Source organism: Hippopotamus amphibius, chromosome 3 (genome assembly GCF_030028045.1).
Source record: "Hippopotamus amphibius kiboko isolate mHipAmp2 chromosome 3, mHipAmp2.hap2, whole genome shotgun sequence".
NCBI lineage: Eukaryota > Metazoa > Chordata > Mammalia > Artiodactyla > Hippopotamidae > Hippopotamus > Hippopotamus amphibius.
Window position 1 is genome coordinate 26,431,882 of NC_080188.1, and position 21,697 is coordinate 26,453,578.

General features: G+C 37.7%; 1 protein-coding gene and 1 pseudogene across 5 annotated transcripts in view; both read right to left on the minus strand.

Moving 5' to 3' along the window:
* TEC (tec protein tyrosine kinase) overlaps positions 1–21,697 on the minus strand; it is a 141,521-nt gene that overhangs the window by 99,609 nt on the left and 20,215 nt on the right. The window contains exon 2 of one of the 5 annotated variants that reach the window (XM_057728008.1): positions 18,306–18,412. The exons of the other annotated variants lie outside the window; for them this stretch is intronic. The gene's annotated coding sequence lies outside the window, so the exon portion shown is untranslated. The remainder of the gene's footprint in view (positions 1–18,305; positions 18,413–21,697) is intronic. 5 annotated transcript variants of the gene reach the window in all.
* On the minus strand, positions 20,333–20,894 carry LOC130849260 (60S ribosomal protein L9-like; annotated as a pseudogene).

Genomic DNA, 21,697 nt, shown 5'->3' on the forward strand with positions numbered 1-21,697 from the left:
ATCAGAGAGGGAGGGGCTGTGAGGAAGTAAGGTGAAAGGGCCATCAGTCTTACAAAAGATCTCCGGGAAGGACCAGCCTTGGTGAGGGGATATGTTCAGGTGGGCAGGACAGACTGTCCACTGGTGGGCTGAACAGAGGCACTTTAGTTCAACATTCAGGCAGAGGGGCAGGGTTCCCTGGGGCAGGCTATCATGTATGATTACAATAATAAAAGCAATAAAAAGCAAAGGTGAAAGTCAACGAAACAGATCTAATATGGAGTCTGATTTAGCTCTACACAGAAACAGTTTCACAGTGAAGGTCCCCGCTATGATCCTTGGCTATGATTGTGGTTGAGGGCCTCCCGGCTGATAAAGAGGAAGAGGAAAAAAAATAGAGATAAAAACAACAATGGATGGAGAAAAGGTTTTGAGAAAAGAAACAGAATACTGCTACCGGAAAACTGGGTTTGCCTCTTGGTGGGTATCAAACCAAAAGACACAATCAAACCAAAGAGAAGGAAGGATTTATTACTTGCAGCAAGTAAGGAGGACAATAGGGATGTCTCCCAAAGCAGTGTCTCCCCAAACAGCAAGATTGGGGCTGTCGCATAGAGAATTCAGCATAGAATTGGAGAAAGGTTGACAGAGTCCAGGCACTAGTTGACTGAAGTCAGAAGGGTCAACAAAGGTCAACATCATCATTCCTTGGGTTCCAGTTGATCTGGTGGTTTAGCTCTGCAGAGGGTTTGCATTCTGCACAACAGCTCAAGAATGTGCTTCAGGCTAATCCTTACCTTTGAAATAGCACAGCTGATATATTATAGTTATCTCCTTGGCCTGGTAATAGCTGTTTGTTTTTACCTTCTTTTGATCCCTTAAAATCATTAACTACTGAGACCTATTTTTCTGCAAGCATTATGGCCAGGCTTAGATCACAAAATGTCTTAGGTCTAAAATGGCTGGGTTCTCTTCCTCTGGGGACCCCAATCCTGTATGCTTACAATACCTCAAAGCATCAACAAATATATTTACTCTACAGGAGATTCAGAGTTAAGTGATTCTAGAAAGAAGCAACAGTTGTCATAACATAAAAATTCCTCACTGATCAACTGACCACACAGGCCCCCATCAAATATTCCTTCCACGTTACCAGGTTTTGCTTCTTTGCTGGTCATTCTCTCTCACTGAATGAGGGAATGCAACAGTCAACAGCAAATATTCAAAAGAGGAGGGTTTTCAAAAAGTCAATAATGAGAATAATGTTGGAGAAATTGCTCCCATCATACTCAATGCCACTGGCAAATGAGGGTCTGGCAGTTAGTTAGCTAGTAAAAATGAAATAAAATAACACAATATGTGTCAAAAATGACTTACGCTTAAAATACTGAAATACACTGTAGCAGACTGCCTTTTGCTCCCTTCCCCACTTGTAACCTTGCCCCCATCCATTCTTCCCTTCATCCTGGACATGTGGGCTACAGATATTTCCCAGCCTTCTCGGCAGTGAGATGTGGCCATCTAAGTTAAAGCCAAGCGGATGTGTGCAGAAATGATATGTGGGCTAAATTCAACGTAAAGACAAGCTACTTTCCCCGGACCTAGGGCATTTTCCACCTCCCCACGCCCGGAAAGTATGCAAGGCAGACTCAACTTTATGCATTCAAGACATCACTGTAGACAGGAGTGAGGGAGGAACAAGATGAAACCTAGTCCTTGAATGACCTCATGGAGCAGAGCTGCCCTATCAGCCTAGACTTGCTACCCTATTTTGTGAGAGATTAACACACTTCTGTTTTTTTTTTATTAAGTTTATTTTTATTGGCTGCATTGGGTCTTCGCTGCGGCACGCAGGCTTTCTCTAGTTGCGGCAAGTGGGGGCTACTCTTCATTGTGGTGTGTGGGCTTCTCATTGCAGTGGTTTCTCTTGTTACGGAGCACAGGCTCTAGGCACATGGGCTTCAGTAGTTGTGGCACATGGGCTCAATAGTTGTGGCTCACAGGCTCTAGAGCACAGGCTAATTAGTTGTGCCACACAGGCTTAGTTGCTCCGCAGCATGTGGGATCTTCCTGGAGCATGGATTGAACCTGTGTCCCCTGCACTGGCAGGTGGATTCTTAACCACTGCACCACCAGGGAAGTCCCACTTCTATCTTATCTTAGAAATGACAGTGACTTAACCTTTACTCTACCTCATGGATACACTGCTGCAAAAACTGATAAAGCTTTCTGATGCTTTCAAAAAAATGGCCCTCTTTAGATCTGTGCTGACAAATTTAAATGCAAAGTGAAGGCAGTCAAAATTTTTTATCATGCATTCTCAACAGAAAAATAATCTTAGGAAAACAACTAAAAAAAAATAGAAAACAACTAATATTTGATTCCCTCTGTTTTGAGTTAACGATTATAATCTAAATGGTAACATATATGAGATAAAATAAACATGTTTTTCACTTCATTTTTCATGATAAAGTCTGAATCATAAGGGTTTGTTTGGGGATTTGTTTGTTTTTTACTACTTACTATGAAATGTAAGTGGATTCACTTAAGTGACAATATTCTGGCACTAATTCTCCTCCCATGAAGGAATTTCTGATACACAAGAGATATTTTTCTGTTTCTTGCTAATTCAGAAGGAAACAATAACCAGTGAAAACGAGGCATGAATAACAAGTTTCTTAAGTAGGTAAAGTGATTTTCAGCAACTTTTACTAGCAGAAAACAAAAGTAATTTGAAAATTATATACAAAATAATCTGATACCAAAATGTGTTCCTTGACTACATTAATCTAAATTGTTTTTAATATGAAACATTCATCTATGTCAACATATATTTTCCTATTGCTTTCAAAATAGGAATAAGGAACTCAAGTCATTATCACATTCAGTTTTTTTACAGAATGAGCAAGCTTCTTTAACAAAAAATTTCAAGAACGAAAACAGTGAGACTGAGGAGGAGCCAATAGACTTTAAAAGTCTTAATAGATAGTTGAAATGTGTGAGACAACTGTGGCAACTTGAATACTAACCATATTTTGTGATATTTAAGTTTGTGTTAAGATTTATTTGATGATAACAAAATAGTGTTAGGTTGTTTTGGAGTTTTTGGTGTGATGATGGTACTGTGATTGCATTTTTAAGAGTTTTTATCTTTTAGAGATGCATACTGAAAAAATTACAGATAAAATAATGTCTGAGATTTGCTTCATTATCTGGTAAGGGGCACATGAGAGCATATACAAAATAAAATTGTTCATGAGTTAATAACTATTGAAGCCGAGTGAGGCACAGAGGAGTTCATTGTACTTTATTTTTGTCTGTGTTTGAAATCTTCCATAATAAAAACTTTTGAAATATGTTTAAGGGAATATCATGGTTTTCCACGTCTCTGTCATCCAACCCTTTGGAACTGCTAAGAAAGAACAGAAAAAGATGAAAGGAGGAAGAGAAGTGGGGGGGGGGGGGGAGAAAGGAACCAAGGCAGCCAAATAAAAGTAGAAAAAGGTGGGTGAGCTCTCCTCCCACGAGGAATTATTACCATGCCACCCAGCTCATCACAGAAGCTCTTCCAATGCTCCCAGTGATTCCCTGAGTCAGCAGAACCTCATGATAATGTAACGTGATACCATTTCTCCCCCTGAAAAACAGGAATGTGTGGCTTCCCGGGTCCAAAAATAAAACCAGTCTATGGAACACTTGTCCTTGTCATAACTCTTCTTCCCTCTATTTCCTTTCCTTTTCCCTGTTCAAATTTCACGAAAGCAGAAGTTAGCTTTAAAGCCTAGAGCACAGTAAAAAGAAAATTCTGTACATGTTAACAAAGTACCAAACAATAGTGGGCAGTCAGGTAAAGTGAGTACATCCAAATTGCAGCCTTTTTATAAAAGAGTCATTTGAAAGCTCACCAAAGATAAGCATCACAACTGAAACTACAGAGCATACTAAAACAAGAAGGCAAATTTGACCAGGGAATTATTTATCCTTACTTCTAAGGCCTGTGGGGCTTGGTTAATTAAAAATTTCCAAAACTGAAATGCCAGCTGTTACATACCTGATTTCTAAAAGGATAAAAATACACTGATAAAAATACTAATTCCATAGAAAACATTCTCATACATCACTTGTAACAAATAAAAATTGTAAACTACATTCAAAAAGTATCATGAATATAAGCCATGATCTAATTACTGTGGAAAATGTCCAGTGACCTTTTTTATGGGATTATAATTAGCACACAATATACTAGTTTCAAGTGTACAACACAGTGATTCAATATTTTTATACATTATGAAATGATCACCACAAAAGTCTAGTTACGATCTGTCAGCAAAGTTATTACAGTATTATTGACTATTCCTTATGCTGTATGTTACTTCCCCATGTCTTAAGCGTTTTATAGCTGGAAGTAGTACCTCTTAATCCCCTTCACCTATTTTGTCCATCCTCCCACCTGCCTCCCCTCTGGCAATCGACAGTTTGTTCTCTGTATCTATGAGTCTATTTCTATTTTGTTTTTGTTTGTCTGTTTTGGTTTTTAGATTCCACATATAAGTAAAATTATACAGTATTTTTCTCTGCCTAACTTATTTCACTTAGCATAATACCCTCTAGATGTATCCACGTTGCTGCAAATGACAAGATTTCATTTTTTTATGGCCAAGAAGTATTCCATTGTGTGTGTGTGTGCACGCGCGCGCGCGCGCGCGTGTGTGTGTGTGTGTGTGTGTGTATCACATATTCTTAATCCATTCATCTATCGATGAACACAAGTTGCTTGCATATCTTGGCTACTGTAAATAATGCTGCAATGAACACTGAGGGGTATGTATCTTTTCAAGTTAGTGTTTTCATTTCTTCAGATAAATATCCATAAGTGGAATTGCTGGATCATATGGTAGCTCTATTTTTAATTTTTTGAGGAACCTCCATATAGTTTTCTATAGTGGCTGCACCAAATTTACATTTCCACCAACATGGCACAAGGGTTCCCTTTCCTCCACATCCTTGACAACATTTCTTGTTTCTTGTCTTTTTAATAATAGCCAATCTAACAGGCATGAGGTGATACCTCACTGTGGTTTTGATTTGCATTTCCCTGATGATTAGTGATACTAAGCATCTTTTCCTATGCCTATTTTATGTCTTCTTTGGAAAAATGTCTATTCAGGTCCTCTGATCATATTTTAATTGGGCTGTTTGTTTTGGGTTTTTTTAAAGCTCTTTATTGGAATATAATTGCTTTACACTGTTGTGCTAATTTTTGAGGTACACCAAAGTGAATCAGCTGTATTTATACATATATCCCCATATCCCCTCCCTCCCGCAACTCCCTCCCACCCTCCCTAACCCAGACATCTAAGTCATCATCTATCTTTGAGTTTATCTCCCTATGTTATGCAGCAAATTCCCACAAGCTATCTATCTATTTTACATTTGGTAGTGTATATATGTCAATGCTACTCTCTCACTTTGTCCCAGCTTCCCCTTTGCCCCCCGCCACCCTGTGCCCTCAAGTCCGTTCTCTACATCTGCATCTTTATTCTTGCCCTGTCACTGGGTTCATCAGTACCAATTTTTTTTTTTTTTTTAGATTCTATATATATGAGTTAGCATACGGTATTTGTTTTTCTCTTTCTGGCTTACTTCGCTCTGTATGACAGACTCTAGGTCTATCCACCTCATTACAAATAACTCAATTTCATTCCTTTTTTATGGCTGAGTAATTTTCCACTGCATATATGTGCCACATCTTCTTTATCCATTCATCTGTTGCTGGGCATTTAGGTTGCCTCCACATCCTGGCTATTGTAAATAGTGCTGCAATGAACATTATGGTACATGTTTCTTTTGGGATTATGGGTTTCTCAGGGTATATATGCCCAGGAGTGGGATTGCTGGGTCATATGTTGTTCCATTTTTAGTTTTTTAAGGAACCTCCAAACTATTTGTTTGTTTTTTGATATTGAGCTGTAGGAGTTCTTTGCATATTAACCCCTTATCAATTATATCATTTGCAAACATCTTCTCCCATACAGTGGGTTGTCTTTTTGTTTTGTTGGTTGTTTCCTTTGCTGTGCAAAGGCTTAGTCTGATGTAGCCCCATTTGTTTGTTTTTGTTGCCTTAGCAACATCCTCAAAAAATATTACTAAAACTGGTGTCGAAGAGATTACTGCCTAAGTATTCTAGGAATTTTATGGTTTCAGGTCTTACATTCAAATCCTTGATCCATTTTGAGTTTATTTTTGAATATGGTATAAGAAAAGTAACATACATAAATCTGCTGAATATCCATATACTAATAACAAACTATGAGAGAGAGAAATGAATGAAACAATCCTCATTTACAACTGGAATAAATTTAACCAATGAGATGAAAGAGCTATACTCTGAAAACTATAAGACATTGAGGAAAGAAACTGAAGAAAACACAAATAAATGGAAAGATACACCACGCTCATGGATTGGAAGAATCATATCATTTAGATGCCCATACTACTCAAAGCAATCTACAGATTCAATGCAATCCCTATCAAAATACCAATGGCATTTTTCACAGAACTAAAACAAATAATCCCAAAATTTGTATGGAACCACAAATGATCCCAAATAGCCAAAACAATTTTAAGAGAGAAGAACAAAGCTGGAAGTATAACCCTCCCTGATTTCAAACTATACTACAAACTTATGGTAATCAAAACTGTATGGCACTGGAATCAGAGGACCAGAATAGAGAACCCCCAAATAAACCTATGCTCATACAGTCAATTAAGCTACAACAAAAGAAGCAAGACTATACAATGGAGGAAAAGACAGTCTCTTTGATAAATGGTGCTGGGAAAACTGTACAGCTACATGCCAAAGAATGGAACTGGACCTTTTTCATACACCCAATCCCTAATGAAGTAAATTGACAATGTACTTCCCTGTCCTTTGCTCTACCTATCACTGTCATTATCTGGACCATTTATGATATGTAACGCTGCCGTTTTCAAAAACAGATGCAAATTCATCCCCTTGAATCTGAATGTGATTTTGAGTTCTTCAACTAATATAATACAGCAGAAGGGATACTATATAATCTCTGAGGCTAGGCCAGAAAAGGCCAAGTAGCTCCTGCCTTGCTCTTTCAGATTTCTCATTCTTGGGGCAGTCCTTCTTGGAACCTAGCCACCATACTGAAAGAAGTTCCTGCCAAATGGAGAAGCCATATATAGGTGTGATAGTGCAGAATTCCTACTTAGCCCAGTCTTCAAATCATCCCAGATCAGAAGCCAGATATATGAGTGAGAAAACTCCCAGGTGATTCCAGCCCTGAGTTGCCCAAGTTGCTCCCAGCCAGCAAGTTTTCCAAGATAAGAGCACAAATATTGTAAAGTAGACATTCCCACTGTGCCCTGTCCAATTCTTAGCCTACAGAATCCACAGGTGTGATAAAATGGTTGTTACTGTGTGCCTGTAACTTTAAGGTGGTTTGTTACACAGCAGTAGATAACTGGAATATATACTGAATATACTACAACATTCTTAACCACCTCATTCTCATTTCATTCAACTCTCAACCCTGTCAACCCTTTTCCTTCCCTTAAATGTTTCCTCTTCTTCACTCATCCATCTTTTCACCATGTTCAGTTCATGAACCAATCTGTCCATAGGAATAGTTTCAGACATTCATATATAATCACTCATTCTAGCATTTACTGGATAGCCATGATGTATGAGGAACTATACATGAGGCATTGACGTGGTTACAGAGATGAGCAAGACATGATCATTGCTCTAGAGAGGGATAGGTAAAAGTGACTTAAAAACAAAAAGCTATGATCCAATCTGTTGAGGGCTATAAAAGTGATATGCACAAAGTGTTTTGGAACAGCAAAAGCTCCTAAAAAATCACTAACGTGATCACTAAAGAGGAAACAATTATCCCTCTTCAAAGTATGGTGGACCACTTCACTGCAGATAGGACATATGAAGAGAATTTTGACAGATGGCTAGAGATACACCAACACATGAGTAAAAGTAGATGTTAATATTCTGGTCTGTATAATCACTTCCACATATAATATATATGAAATTTTCCTTTCTTAAAAGTTGCTTGATTTTAATCTGAATCATAAACAGGAAATAAAAGTTTTAAATGGCATGTGTTCACTCTGTCATTTTCAGAAGTTTTATACTGGCTCTCCACCATGAGTTTTAATTTTGCATATTTTGTTAATGTAGAAAAGAAGTTAGACAGAAAAGCAGCAGTGTTCGTTATAGAAGAGTGACACTTTTAACTACATATATTCTTCACTTTACAGACCAAATGCCTTTCAAGTATATGGCTGAAATTAAAATAAATTTTAACTAGAATAATGTGTCAATCTGGATTCAATTATAGAATTAAAAATACATTTCCATGGAGAAAAACATTTATTCAATACACACAGTACAAATCTTTGGAAAGAAACAAGGCTATTCTGGGTGTTAAAGAATTGAGAAATGGTTTCATGGAACTTCCAGAATTTGTTAGCAGCTTGTGGTGAAATCTAGTATTTTACAGAACTTTCATTTCACCATCATCCTACTACTCTCAACTACCTTTTCCAAAACAAATGTGTCCCACATATAAGCATTCCCTAACCACACAAAGATTTTGAAGTTAGACAGTTCTCCTTTGGGGGTGATATCCAAGCATTAAATCTTAATATCATGTTTTGCCAACAGATGATTGCTTATTTCAGTGTACCCAAAAATTCCATTTGAAAAATTATTTTCTATAAAATAAATTGATGCCCAATTTTTTCCAGTGCTGTGTGCAATTGTAAAAGCAATAGTGCAATTTACATAAATAAGCAATAGTGATATTTAGATAGCCACAACAGAATAAATTAGTTAATATCTATGTGTCTGTACATATGTTAAAAAGATATAAATATCCATTCTGTTCCACAGAAATTTCTCAAAAGCATATTTCCAAGTATTTTTCCCCCTCTGAATACTCTGTCTTAACATAAATCACGCAAAAGAAAGTATAATATTTGGCATGACCTAGCAACTGGTACACTGCCTGAAACACAACAGGTATGCAGTAAGTATTGCATTGCTTAATATTTCACTTTATTTAAGCCTCAGTGGTATTTACTTCAGAAGCTAAACCTCAAAGGTAACGGAAGCATCTACTTCAGCTCTTTCACCGTTTTTAGTTTCTCTTATTGTCACTGGACAGACTTGCAGCAAAAATCTTTTTCAACAGTACATCCATCTGCATTTTAAATCAGCAGGGTCTTTGTCTCTGAACCATAAGCCAACAAAAAACTAACAGGATCTTTTTGTCCTCTGAGATGTTCCTGAGGATTAACTCTGCCCTAATCAAGAGGTTCTTTTTTCTAACGGGGTTGGCAGCTCAGAGTTTACTCAACCCAGAGCCTCACACATCTCTGATGTTTTGAAATGATGGTGTTTCCTCCAAGCTCTCCTGCTGTATCTCTTCAATGTGACAGGTCTTTGTCTGCCACTATTCTGAATTCCTTGTTAATATATAAAAGTGAGCCTCATGGTGTAGAAGAACTTTCTCTGCCCTTAGCTGACAACGCAACTGAAAGCAAAATTCACAAACTCTGAGGCCCTATGATGTCATCTCTAAGATTAATGCACTGAAGCTGATGAGCTCTAACATAGTCTTTAGCCCGAAAACTCTATGGAACTCAACATTTTAGAAACCCACTTGTTCCCTATATTACTACTGTATTAAACACAGAAAATTCAACCATCCAGAAATCAGGCCTATACCTTTTGACACATTAACTCTCAAAATTTTAATATGTTCCCTGACAGAGTTGTAGAAGACATAAACAATGGTTCTTTAAACATTATACTAAAGATTTCTTTCCCTATGTCACCCTCCATTACTTTATTTTACCAATTACTTATGAAAGAACTTCTGGCTAAGCAGCATGATTTAGCAGAAGGAAACTGCACTATTTTTTTTTTAATTGAAGTATAGTTGATTTACAATGCTGTCTTAGTCTCAGGTATACAGGAAAGTGATTCAGTTATACATATACATATATGTGTTCTTTCTCATATTCTTTTCCATTATAGGTTATTATAAGATATTGAATATAGTTCCCTGTGCTATACAGTAGGACCTTGTTGTTTATCTATTTTATACATAGTAGTTTGTATCTGCTAATCCCAAACTCCTAATTTATCCCTCCCCCACCCCCTCTCCCCTTTGGTAACTATAAGTTTGTCTTCTATGTCTGTGAGTCTGTTTCTGTTTTATAAAGATCATTTGTATTATATTTTAATTCCACACATAAGAGAGATCATATTTGTCTTTGTCTGACTTACTTCACTTAGTATGATAATCTCTAGGTCCATATATGTTGCTGCAAATGACATTATTTCATTCTTTTTTAAGGCTGAGTAATATTCCATTGTATATATATGTACCACATCTTCTTTATCTATTCATCTGTTGATGGACATTTAGGTTGCTTCCATATCTTGGCTATTGTAAACAGTGCTGCTATGAACACTGGGGTGCGTGTGTCTTTTAGAATTAGAATTTTCTCTGGATATATACCCAGGAATGGGACTGCTAGATCATATGGTAACTCTTTTAGTTATTTAAGAAAACTCCTTAGAGGAGTGGGACGGGGAGGGTGGGGGGGACTCGAGGGAGGATGGGGGGGAATTGAGGGAGGGAGGGAATATGGGGATATGTGTATAAAAACAGATGATTGAACTTGGTGTACCCCCCAAAAAATAATAAAAAGAAAAAAGAAAAAAAAAAAAGAAAACTCAATACTGTTTTCCATAGTGACTGTACCAATTTACATTCCCACCAACAGTGTAGGAGGGTTCCCTTTTCTCCACACCCTCTCCAGCATTTAACGTTTGTGGACTTTTTAATGATAGTCATTCTGACCAGTGTGAGGTAATACCTCATTGTAGTTTTAATTCGCACTTCCCTGATAATTAGTGATATTGAACACTTGTCATGTGCCTATTGGCCATCTGAATGTCTTCTTCGGAGAAATGTCTAAGTCTTCTGCCCATTTTTTGATTGGGTTGTTTGGTTTTTGTTACTGAATTGTTTAAGCTGTTTGTGTATTTTGGAAATTAAGCCCTTATCAGTCACATTGTTTGCAAATATTTTCTCCCAGTCCATAGGTTGTCCTTTCATTTTGTTTTTTGTTTGTTTGCTTGTTTATTTATTTATTTATTTATTTGGCTGTGTTGGGTCTTTTTTTGCTGTGCACAGGCTTTCTTTAGTTGCAGTGAGTGGGGGCTACTCTTCGTCATGGTGTGCAGGCTTCTCATTGCTGTGGCTTCTCTTGTTGCAGAGCACGGGCTCTAGGCACGTGGGCTTCAGTAGTTGCAGCACATGGGCTCAATAGTTGTGGCTCACAGGCTTAGTTGCTCCGCAGCATGTGGGATCTTCCTGGAGCAGGGATCAAACCCATGCCCCCTGCACGGGCAGGCAGATTTTTAACCACTGTGCCACCTAGGAAGCCCTGTCCTTTTGTTTTGTTTATGGTTTCTTTTGCTCTGCAAAAGCTTGTAAGTTTGATTAGGTCCCATTTGTTTATTTTTGCTTTTATTTCTATTACCTTGTGAGACTGACCTAAGAAGATATTGCTACAATTTAAGTCAGAGAATGTTTTGGCTACAGGAACCTGAACTTTTGAGTCTGACCTGGCTCTAAATCTTAGCTTTGCCATTTATGAGCTGTATAACTTCATGCAAGTTACTTAACTCCTTTGAGACTATTTCCTTACCTATAAAATGAGGATAATGATACCAACCTTAGAGGAGAATCATCATGTGTAAATAAGAAAAATGCACATAAAGTTTCTTAAAAACAGCAAACAGGAAAGCAAACTGTCAGCTGGTTTTGCCACATCTTTGTTCTGAACTGATACACAGCTACACATTCAACAACTGTTAACTGAGCATCTGCTAAGTGCCAGATATGTTATCAGGTTCTGGAACACAAAATAAGCATAAGACACAGCCAGTAAATTGTCCACAGCCTAGGAGAAAGGACATATATGACAGAAGCTAATGACATCATTAACCAGGGGATTAGTGCTATACCGCAGGTGGCTAAAATCTTCAGCTGTGCCCAGAGGTAGGAGGTGAAAAGATAAGCAGATAAGATGATATCTGAGCTGGGCTAAAGGCAGAGTTAGTTGTCACCCACAGAAGGTGGTAGACCAAGGGCTCAGCCTCACAAAATGCAAGGTGAGTTTAAAGAAAAACAAACAGTAAAAACAACTTATATTCATTTAAACATATTCTATTTCAATAATCCTTCCTCTCCCCCACTCCCACCAAAAGACACAGATTGGCTGAATGGATACAAAAACAAGACCTACACATATGTTGTCTACAAGAGATCCATTTCAGACCTAGGGACACATACAGACTGAAAGTGAAGGGATGGAAAAAGATATTACATGCAAATGGAAATCAAAAGAAAGCTGGAGCAGCAATACTCATATCAGATAAGACAGACTTCAAAATAAAGACTGTTACAAGAGATGAGAAAGGACACTACATAGTGATCAAAGGATCAATCCAAGAAGAAGATATAACACTTGTAAATATTTATGCACCCACCATAGGAGCACCTCAATACATATGGCAAATGCTAACAGTCATAAAAGCAGACATTGACAGTAACACAATAATAGTAGGGGACTTTAACACCCCACTTACACCAATGGACAGATCATCCAGACAGAAAATAAACAAGGAAACACAAGCTTTAAATGACACAGCAGACCAGATAGATTTAACAGATATTTATAGGACATTCCACCCAAAAGTGGCAGGAATACACTTTCTTCTCAAGTGTACATGGAACATTCTCCAGCATAGATCACATCTTAGGTCACAAATCAAGTCTTGGAAAATTCAAGAAAATTGAAATCACATCAAGCATCTTTTCTGACCACAACATTATGAGATTGGAAATCAACTACAGGAAAAAAAAACTGTAAAAAACACAAATACATGGAAGCTAAACAATGCACTACTAAATAACCAAGTGATCACTGAAGAAGTCAATGAAGAAATTAAAAAATACACAGAGGACTTCCTAGGTGGTGCAGTGGTTAAGAATCTGCCTGCCAGTGCAGGGGACACAGGTTCGAGCCCTGCTCTGGGAAGATTCCACATGCCACAGAGCAACTAAGCCTGTGCGCCACAACTATTAAGCCTGTGATCTAGAGCCCGTGAGCCACAACAATTGAGCCCATGTGCTGCAACTGTTGAAGCCCACGTGCCTAGGGCCCGTGCTCCACAACAAAAGAAGCCACTACGATGAGGAACCTGCACACCACAATGAAGAGTAGCCCCCGCTTGCAGCAACTAGAGAAAGCCTGTGTGCAGCAACGAAGATGCAACACAGCCAATAAATAAATAAAATTAATTAATTAAAAAAATACATAGAAATAAATGACAATGAAAACCCAATGACCCAAAACCTATTGGACGCAGCAAAAGAAGTTCTAAGAGAGAAGTTTATAGCAATTCAATCTCACCTCAAAAAACAAGAAAAATCTCAAGTGAACAATCTAGCCATACACCTGAAACAGCTACAGAAAGAACAAAGAAAACCCAAAATCAGCAGAAGGAAAGAAATCATAAAGATGAGAGCAGAAATAAATGAAATAGAAATGAAGAAAACAATAGCAAAGATCAATAAAACTAAAAGTTGGTTCTTTGAGAAGAAAAACAAAATTGACAAACCTTGAGCCAGACTCATCAAGAAAAAAAGGGAGAGGACACAAATCAATAAAATTAGAAATGAAAAAGGAGAAATCACAACTGACACTGCAGAAATACAAAGGATTATAAGAGACTACTATAAACAACTATATGCCAATAAAGTGGACAACCTCAAAGAAATGGACAAATTCTTGGAAAGGTACAATTTTCCAAGACTGAGTTAGGAAGAATTAGAAAATATAAACAGACATATCATAAGTAATGAAATTGAAACTGTAATCAAAAATCTTCCAACAAACAAAAGTCCAGGACCAGATGGCTTCACAGGTGAATTTTATCAGACATTTAGAGAAGTGCTAACACCTATTCCTCTCAAGCTCTTCCAAAAAATTGCAGAGGGAGGAACACATCCAAATTCGTTCTACGAGGCCACCATTACCCTGATACCAAAACCAGACAGATATCACAAAAAAAGAAAATTACAGACCAATATCACAGATGAACATAGATGCAAAAAAATCCTCAACAAAATACTAGCTAACAGAATCCGATAACACACTAAAAGGATCATACACCATGATCAAGTGGGGTTTATCCCTGGAATGCAAGGATTCTTCAATATACACAAATCAATCAATGTGATACACCATATTAACAACTTGAAGGATAAAAATCACACAATCATCTCAATAGATGCAGAAAAAGCTTTTAACAAAATTCAACACCCATTTATGATAAAAACTCTCCAGAAAATGGGCATAGAGGGAACCTACCTCAACATAAAAAAGGCCATATATGATAAACCCACGGCAAACATTATTCACAATGGTGAAAAACTGAAAGCATTTCCACTAAGGTCAGAAACAAGACAAGGATGTCCACTCTCACCACTCTTATTCAACATAGTTTTGGAAGTCCTAGCCATGGCAATTAGGGAAGAAAAAGAAGTAAATGGGATACGAATTGGAAAAGAAGAAGCAAAACTGTCACTGTTTGCAGATGATATGATACCATACACAGAAAATCCTGAAGATGCCACCAGAAAACTACCAGAACTAATCAATGAATTTGGAAAAGTTGCAGGATACAAAATTTATGCACAGAAATCTCTTGCATTCCTATACACTAACAATGAAAAATCAGAAAGAGAATTTAAGGAAACAATCCCCTTTACCATCGCAACAAAAAGAATCAAATACCTAGGCATAAACCTACCTAAGGAGACAAAAGACTTGTATTCAGAAAACTATAAAACACTAATGAAAGAAATCAAAGATGACATGAACAGATGGAGAAATATACCATGTTCTTGGATTGGAAGAATCAACGTGAAAATGACTATACTACCCAAGGTAATCTACAGATTCAATGCAATCCCTATCAAATTACCAATGGCATTCTTCACAGAATCAGAACAAAAAATTTTACAACTTTTGTGGAAACACAAAAGACCCCGAATAGCCAAAGCAATCTTAAGAAAGAAAAATGGAGCTGGAGGAATCAGGCTCCCCGAATTCAAACTATACTACAAAGCAGAGTAATCAAGACAGTACGGTACTGGCACAAAAACAGAAATATAGATCAATGGTATAGGACAGAAAGCCCAGAGATAAACCCACACACATATGGTCACCTAATTTATGACAAAGGAGGCAAGAACATACAATGGAGAAAAGACAGCCTCTTCAATAAGTGGTGCTGGGAAAACTGGACAGCAACATGTAAAAGAATGAAATTAGAACACTTCCTAACACCATACACAAAAATAAACTCAAAATGGATTAAAGACCTAAATGTAAGACCAGACACTATAAAACTCTTAGAGGAAAATATAGGCAGAATACTCTGTGACATAAATCATAGCAAGATCCTTTTTGACCCACCTCCCAGAATAATGGAAATAAAAACAAAAATAAACAAATGGGACCTAATGAAACTTAAAAGCTTTTGCACAGCAAAGGAAACCATAAACAAGACAAAAAGACAACCCTCAAAATGGGAGAAAATATTTGTAAATGAAGCAACTGACAAAGGATTCATCTCCAAAATACACAACCAGCTCATGCAGCTCAATATCAAAATAACAAACAACCCAATTCAAAAATGGGCAAAAGGCCTAAATAGACATTTCTCCAAGGAGGACATACAGATGGCCAACAGACACATGAAAAGATGCTCAACATCACTAATCATTAGAGAAATGCAAATCAAACCCACAACGAGGTATCACCTAACACCAGTCAGAATGGCCATCATCAAAACATCTACAAACAATAAACGCTGGAGAGGGTGTGGAGAAAAGGGAACCCTCCTGCACTGTTGGTGGGAATGTAAATTGATACAGCCACTATGGAAAACAATATGGAGGTCCCTTAAAAAACTAAAAATAGAGCTACCATATGACCCAACAATTCCACTACCAGGCATATACCCGGAGAAAACCATAATTCAAAAAGATACATGTACCACAACATTCACTGCAGCATTATTTACAATAGCCAACACATGGAAGCAATCTAAATGTCCATCGACAGATGAATGGATAAAGAAGATGTGGCACACACATACAATGGAATATCAGCCATAAAAAGGGATGAAATTGAGCTATTCGTAGTGAGGTGGATGGACTTAAAGTCTATCATACAGAGTGAAGTAAGCCAGAAAGAGAAAAACAAATACCATATGCTAACACATATTTATGGAATCTAGAAAAATGGTACCAATGAACCTAGTGGCAGGGTAGGAACAGAGATGCAGATGTAGAGAAGAGACTTGAGGACACCAGGGGGAGGGGAAGCTGGGATGTAGTGAGAGAGTAGCATCGATATACACACGCTACCAAATGTAAAATAGATGGCTAGTGGGAAGCTAATACAGAGACCAGCCTGATGCTTTGTGAAGACTTGGGGGGTCAGATGCGGAGGTTGGGAGGGAGGCTCAAGAGGGAGCGGATGTGGGGATGTATGTATACACATGGCTCTTTCACTTTGTTGTACAGCAGAAACTAACACAGTGTAAAGCAATTATACTCCAATAAAGATTAAAAAAAACAAAACAGAAAATAAGGATTGACAGGAATATGGAGAGACTGGAACCCTCAAACACTGCTGGTGTAAAATGGTGCAGCCACTTTGAGAAACAGTTTGGCAGTCCCTTGAAAGTTAAACATAAAGAGTTAAGCTATGACCCAGCAGTTTCACTCTTAAGTACGCGTATATACCCGAGAGAACTGAAAACATATATTCACACAAAAGCCTGTATACTAATGCTCATAGTGGTATTAGTCATAATAGCCAAAAAAAGCAGAAACAGTGCAAATGCCCACACACTGATGAATGGAGATATATACATCTCCATATACATATATACGTGTGTGTGTATATATATATCTCCATACAATAGAATGTTATTCCACCATAAAAAAGAATTAGTACTAGTATACAGTACAACATGACAACTTTGAAAACATTATACTAAGTAAAAGAAGCCAGGCACAAAAGGCCACATGTTGTGTTGATTCCATTTATATGAAATGTCCAGAGTAGGCAAATCCAGAGAGAAAAAAAGTAGATTACTGTTTGGATGGGATGAAGGAAGAACTGAGGTGGAGGAGGAGAGAGTACAGGGTTCTTCTTTGAGTGATAGAAATCTTCTGGAATTAGGTAGTGGTGGTGGTTATACGGCAATACTAAACACCACAGGATTGTACTCTTTAAAATGGTTCAAACTGTGGTTTTAATGTTACCTGAATTTATTCTCAACAAAAGAAATTTAAGAAAAAAACACACGTTCAACATGTAAACAATATACAGATGAGAATTAAAAGTAAAAGGAGAAATTAGAAACCAAAAGTGAGCGAGTAGCACTGACATATATACACAACCAGATGTAAAATAGACAGCTAGTGGGAAGTTGCTGCATAACATAGGGAGATAAACTCGATGACGGGTGTTGACTTAGAGGTCTGGGATAGGGAGGGTGAGAGGGAGTCGCGGGAGGGAGGGGATATGGGGATATATGTATAAATACAGCTGATTCACTTTGGTGTACCACAAAAACTGGCACAACAGTGTAAAGCAATTATATTCCGATAAAGAGCTTTTAAAAAAACAAAAAAAGCAGAGTGGAACCAAAGTTTATGCGGCGGCTGGTTCTCACATCAGCACATGCAGCAGAAATTTAACATAATCAAAATTAGCCTTGAATATTCCACAGAAGACACGGCCACACTGTCTCTGGATAAGTCCAACATAACATCAGCAAAAACGTCCACTAAGCACTGGAAGTTACATCCGTTAGCTTTTGATGAGAATAACCACCACCACAAATCCCCTCTATAACTACTCGAATGAAAACAATAAAAATGTATTACTGCTCCTGATTCTGTTGGGTGGGCAATTTTGGCCTGCATGTCTAGGATGGCCTCACTCACATTTCTAGCACTTGCAGGCTATCAGCCAGGACACCTCACTTCTCTTCCATGTGGCCTTTTCAACAGGACAACGTGGATTTATACATGTGGTTCTCAAAATTCCAAGAACACTAAGAGAGAGCAAGCCCCAATATGCAACACATTTCATGTCTTTGAATGATGTACCTTGGCTGTTATCTCATTGGCCAAAGCAAGTCACATGGCCAAGCCCAGATTCTTCAAGGTGGAGTAGGTACCGGGAGAGAAATTATGAAGGCCTTTTTGCAAACAATCTAGCAGAGAGAAAAGCAGATTTTTGATTATTTGGTTTAGCATCAGATAAAGTGTCAATAGTTGGTTTGGACTCAAGGGACAATATGTGTGAAACTTATCTTTAACCACTGAAATCACATTGAGCACTGTGAGATTCTCATGGAAAGACCTTGGCAGACGAAGACAGACAAGGGGAATGGGCGGTTCCTACATCTCAAGATGCATACACCCCCTGGAGCATACGCTGCTGGAGTGAAATGGTGAAGAGAAGCACCCGCACTCTTTACATTGTTGTTTCTCTAAAAATAGAGCTACCATATGAGCCAGAAATCCTGCTTCTGGGCATATATCTGGAGAAAACCATAATTTGAAAAGATACATGCACCCCAATGCTCATTGCAGCACTATTTAGCCAAGACATGGAAGCAACCTAAATGTCCATCAACAGAGGCCTGGATAAAGAAGATGTAGTACATATATAAATGGAATATTAGTCATAAAGAAGAATGAAATAATGTCATTTGCAGCAACATGGATGGACCAAGAGATTATCATACTAAGTGAAGTAAGTCATTAAAAGACAAATACGGGCTTCCCTGGTGGTGCAGTAGTTAAGAATCTGCCTGCCAGTGCAGGGGACACGGGTTCAATCTCTGGGCCGGTAAGATCTCACATGCTGCAGAGCAACTAAGCCCGTGGGCCACAACTACTGAGCCCACGTGCTGCAACTACTGAAGCCCGTGCACCTAGAGCCTGTATTCTGCAACAAGAGAAGCCACTGCAGTGAGGAGCCTGAGCACCACAATGAAGAGTAGCCCCTGCTTTCCGCAACTACAGAAAGCCCGCACACAGCAAGAAAGACCCAAAGCAGTCAATAAACAAAAATAAATGAATAAATAAATTTTTTTTAAAAGTTTAAAAAAAAAAGACAAATACCATATGGTATCACTTACATGCAGAATCTAAAATATGACACAAATGAACTTATCTATGAAACAGAAACAGACTCACAGACTTTGAAAACAAACTTGTGGTTACCAAAGGGCAATGGTGGGAGGAGGGGATAAATTAGGAGTTTGGGATTAACATACACCCACTACTATATATAAAATAGATCATCAACAAGGATCTACTGTGTGGCAACGAACGCTACTCAATATTCTGTAATAACCTACATGGGAAAAGAATCTGAAAAAGAATGGATATATGTATATATATAACTGAATCACTGTGCTGTACACCTGAAACTAGCACAACATTGTAAATCAACTACACTCCAAAATAAAATAAAAATTAAATTTTAAAAATGTGGTCCAAGCTTTAAAAAAAAAAAAAATGATGCTTCTTTCTCTCTTTTCTGTGTTAACCCATAGAGTTTAATTTCCCTAATGAATGCACATATACTACAATGCTACTACACACTGATAATCAGAGCATTAAATCTGGAGCTTCTCAAAACCCAGGGAACAAAGGATAACATAATGCTTCATAGGATAGTAATTTTTTATCGTAAGATACAACCAATTGATCAAAAGAAAAATTTTCCCTGTCATTAAATTCTAAGGACAAACTAGTTTAGAGGATCATAAAGGGCAATGAAAGATTTACATGATACATCTTCAACAGAAGTTTGGGCAGAAATTATAAAAACATTCCTCACCTGGTGATTTCTTATATTAATACTTGATAATAGCTTAGTAAATAAAGCCTTATAAAAGCATTTCTCTCTGGGCTGAGCTAGACAGGTTTTCTTGTTAACTCAAGAAATAGGAGTAGAGGATAGAATTAGGTAAATAAGTAAGATCCCTGGGCTATATATGTTAAACACTACCTTTTCTTTTTCCAAATCAAAAGAGCTTTTATTGCATCTTTAAAATATCACAAATGAGTCTGAAGAATCATTGCCATCTTGCTGTTTCTACAGCCAGACCACTCAGATCTCATTCAGCAGCCTGCTGAGCTGATCCTTTTCCAGAAACACAGGTACCATCCAAAATTTTTCTGATATCCTTGTTTTTAACTGTTGCAGCTTGCTGAATCAACACAGCTCAATTTCACCCAAGTTCAATGTCGTTTCCTTCAAGAATCAACTCATTTTTCTGGGCTTAAGACACCAAACAAGCAATGCCTGGCCTCACCCAAGGCCTGCAGATGTATTTTCCAACAAAAAATTTTGGATTTCAATGAGAGAACCATTCTCCTGAATAACAACATTGATGGGGAGGTGACCTCATCTTGTAACGGAAGACCAGTGTAACACCCTTGATCATGGTCTGTACAGGACTACATAGTGTGAACAGTCACCAGTTCCTTTCTATTTCCTCACCATTTGTCAACCTGGAGCCTCTTCTTTTTCCTTCCAAGGAGACTGAGTTCTACACTGATGTGATTGAAGTCCCTCCACAGGGTGCCTCTAGGGCCCTTCACAATAACTGTGCATCCCTTCAAAGTAATGACATTTTCTGGGATGTCGACAGTCTGATTGCTGAGAATGGTCTTCATTCTTGCAGTAGGTGTGGCAAAGAGTTAAACACTATCTTCAGCTCATTTTCAACAAAAGTTGAATGAAATTCAGTTTCAGACTTACCCTCCAATATGTCACAGAAATGTAAATATTATGTTAATAATATAATAATCAATATATTTGTTGTAAAATTTTTTGAAGGCTATTAGGTACCTTTCTGGTGGGCCAAGTATTTTCAGATATATCCTCCTGAAAGACCTAATGTAACAGAAAACACAAACAGTTCCGAAGATCTACAGCTTCACACTAGAAGCATTTACATTTTGAGATTCTGACTTCATCTGATTTACATCTTATTTCTTGACTTCATGATATTTCTGCTAACTTTGAACAGTCCTCAGACTGCTATATATATAAGAATTACTAAGACCCTAGCAGATGTTCTTTTCAGTATTATTTCCACCAAATCACAAAGCTGTAAAAGGCAGAGTGGCAACAGATGTGGTTCTCAGTTCACAATATGAATTGCACGAGGAGACACCAAAATTTTACATGAGTGAAACAGCAAAGCAGATTCAAAACAACTGAACAAAAATCTTCCAAGGCTGTGAAGACACTCTAAGACAGGGTACTGCATTTTTTTCACACCACCATCCTCACCCAACCCACACAGAGCACAAACCTCAGGAAGGCTGATGAAAATAGTTGCTTAAATACCACCAAATGTACACTTCAACTTATAAAAAATACATTTTAAATTACCATTCATTTAATATAGTTGCTTTACATTATACTTTCAAATTTAAGTTACACTGGCCTCAAAAGCGTAAACGGCAAAACT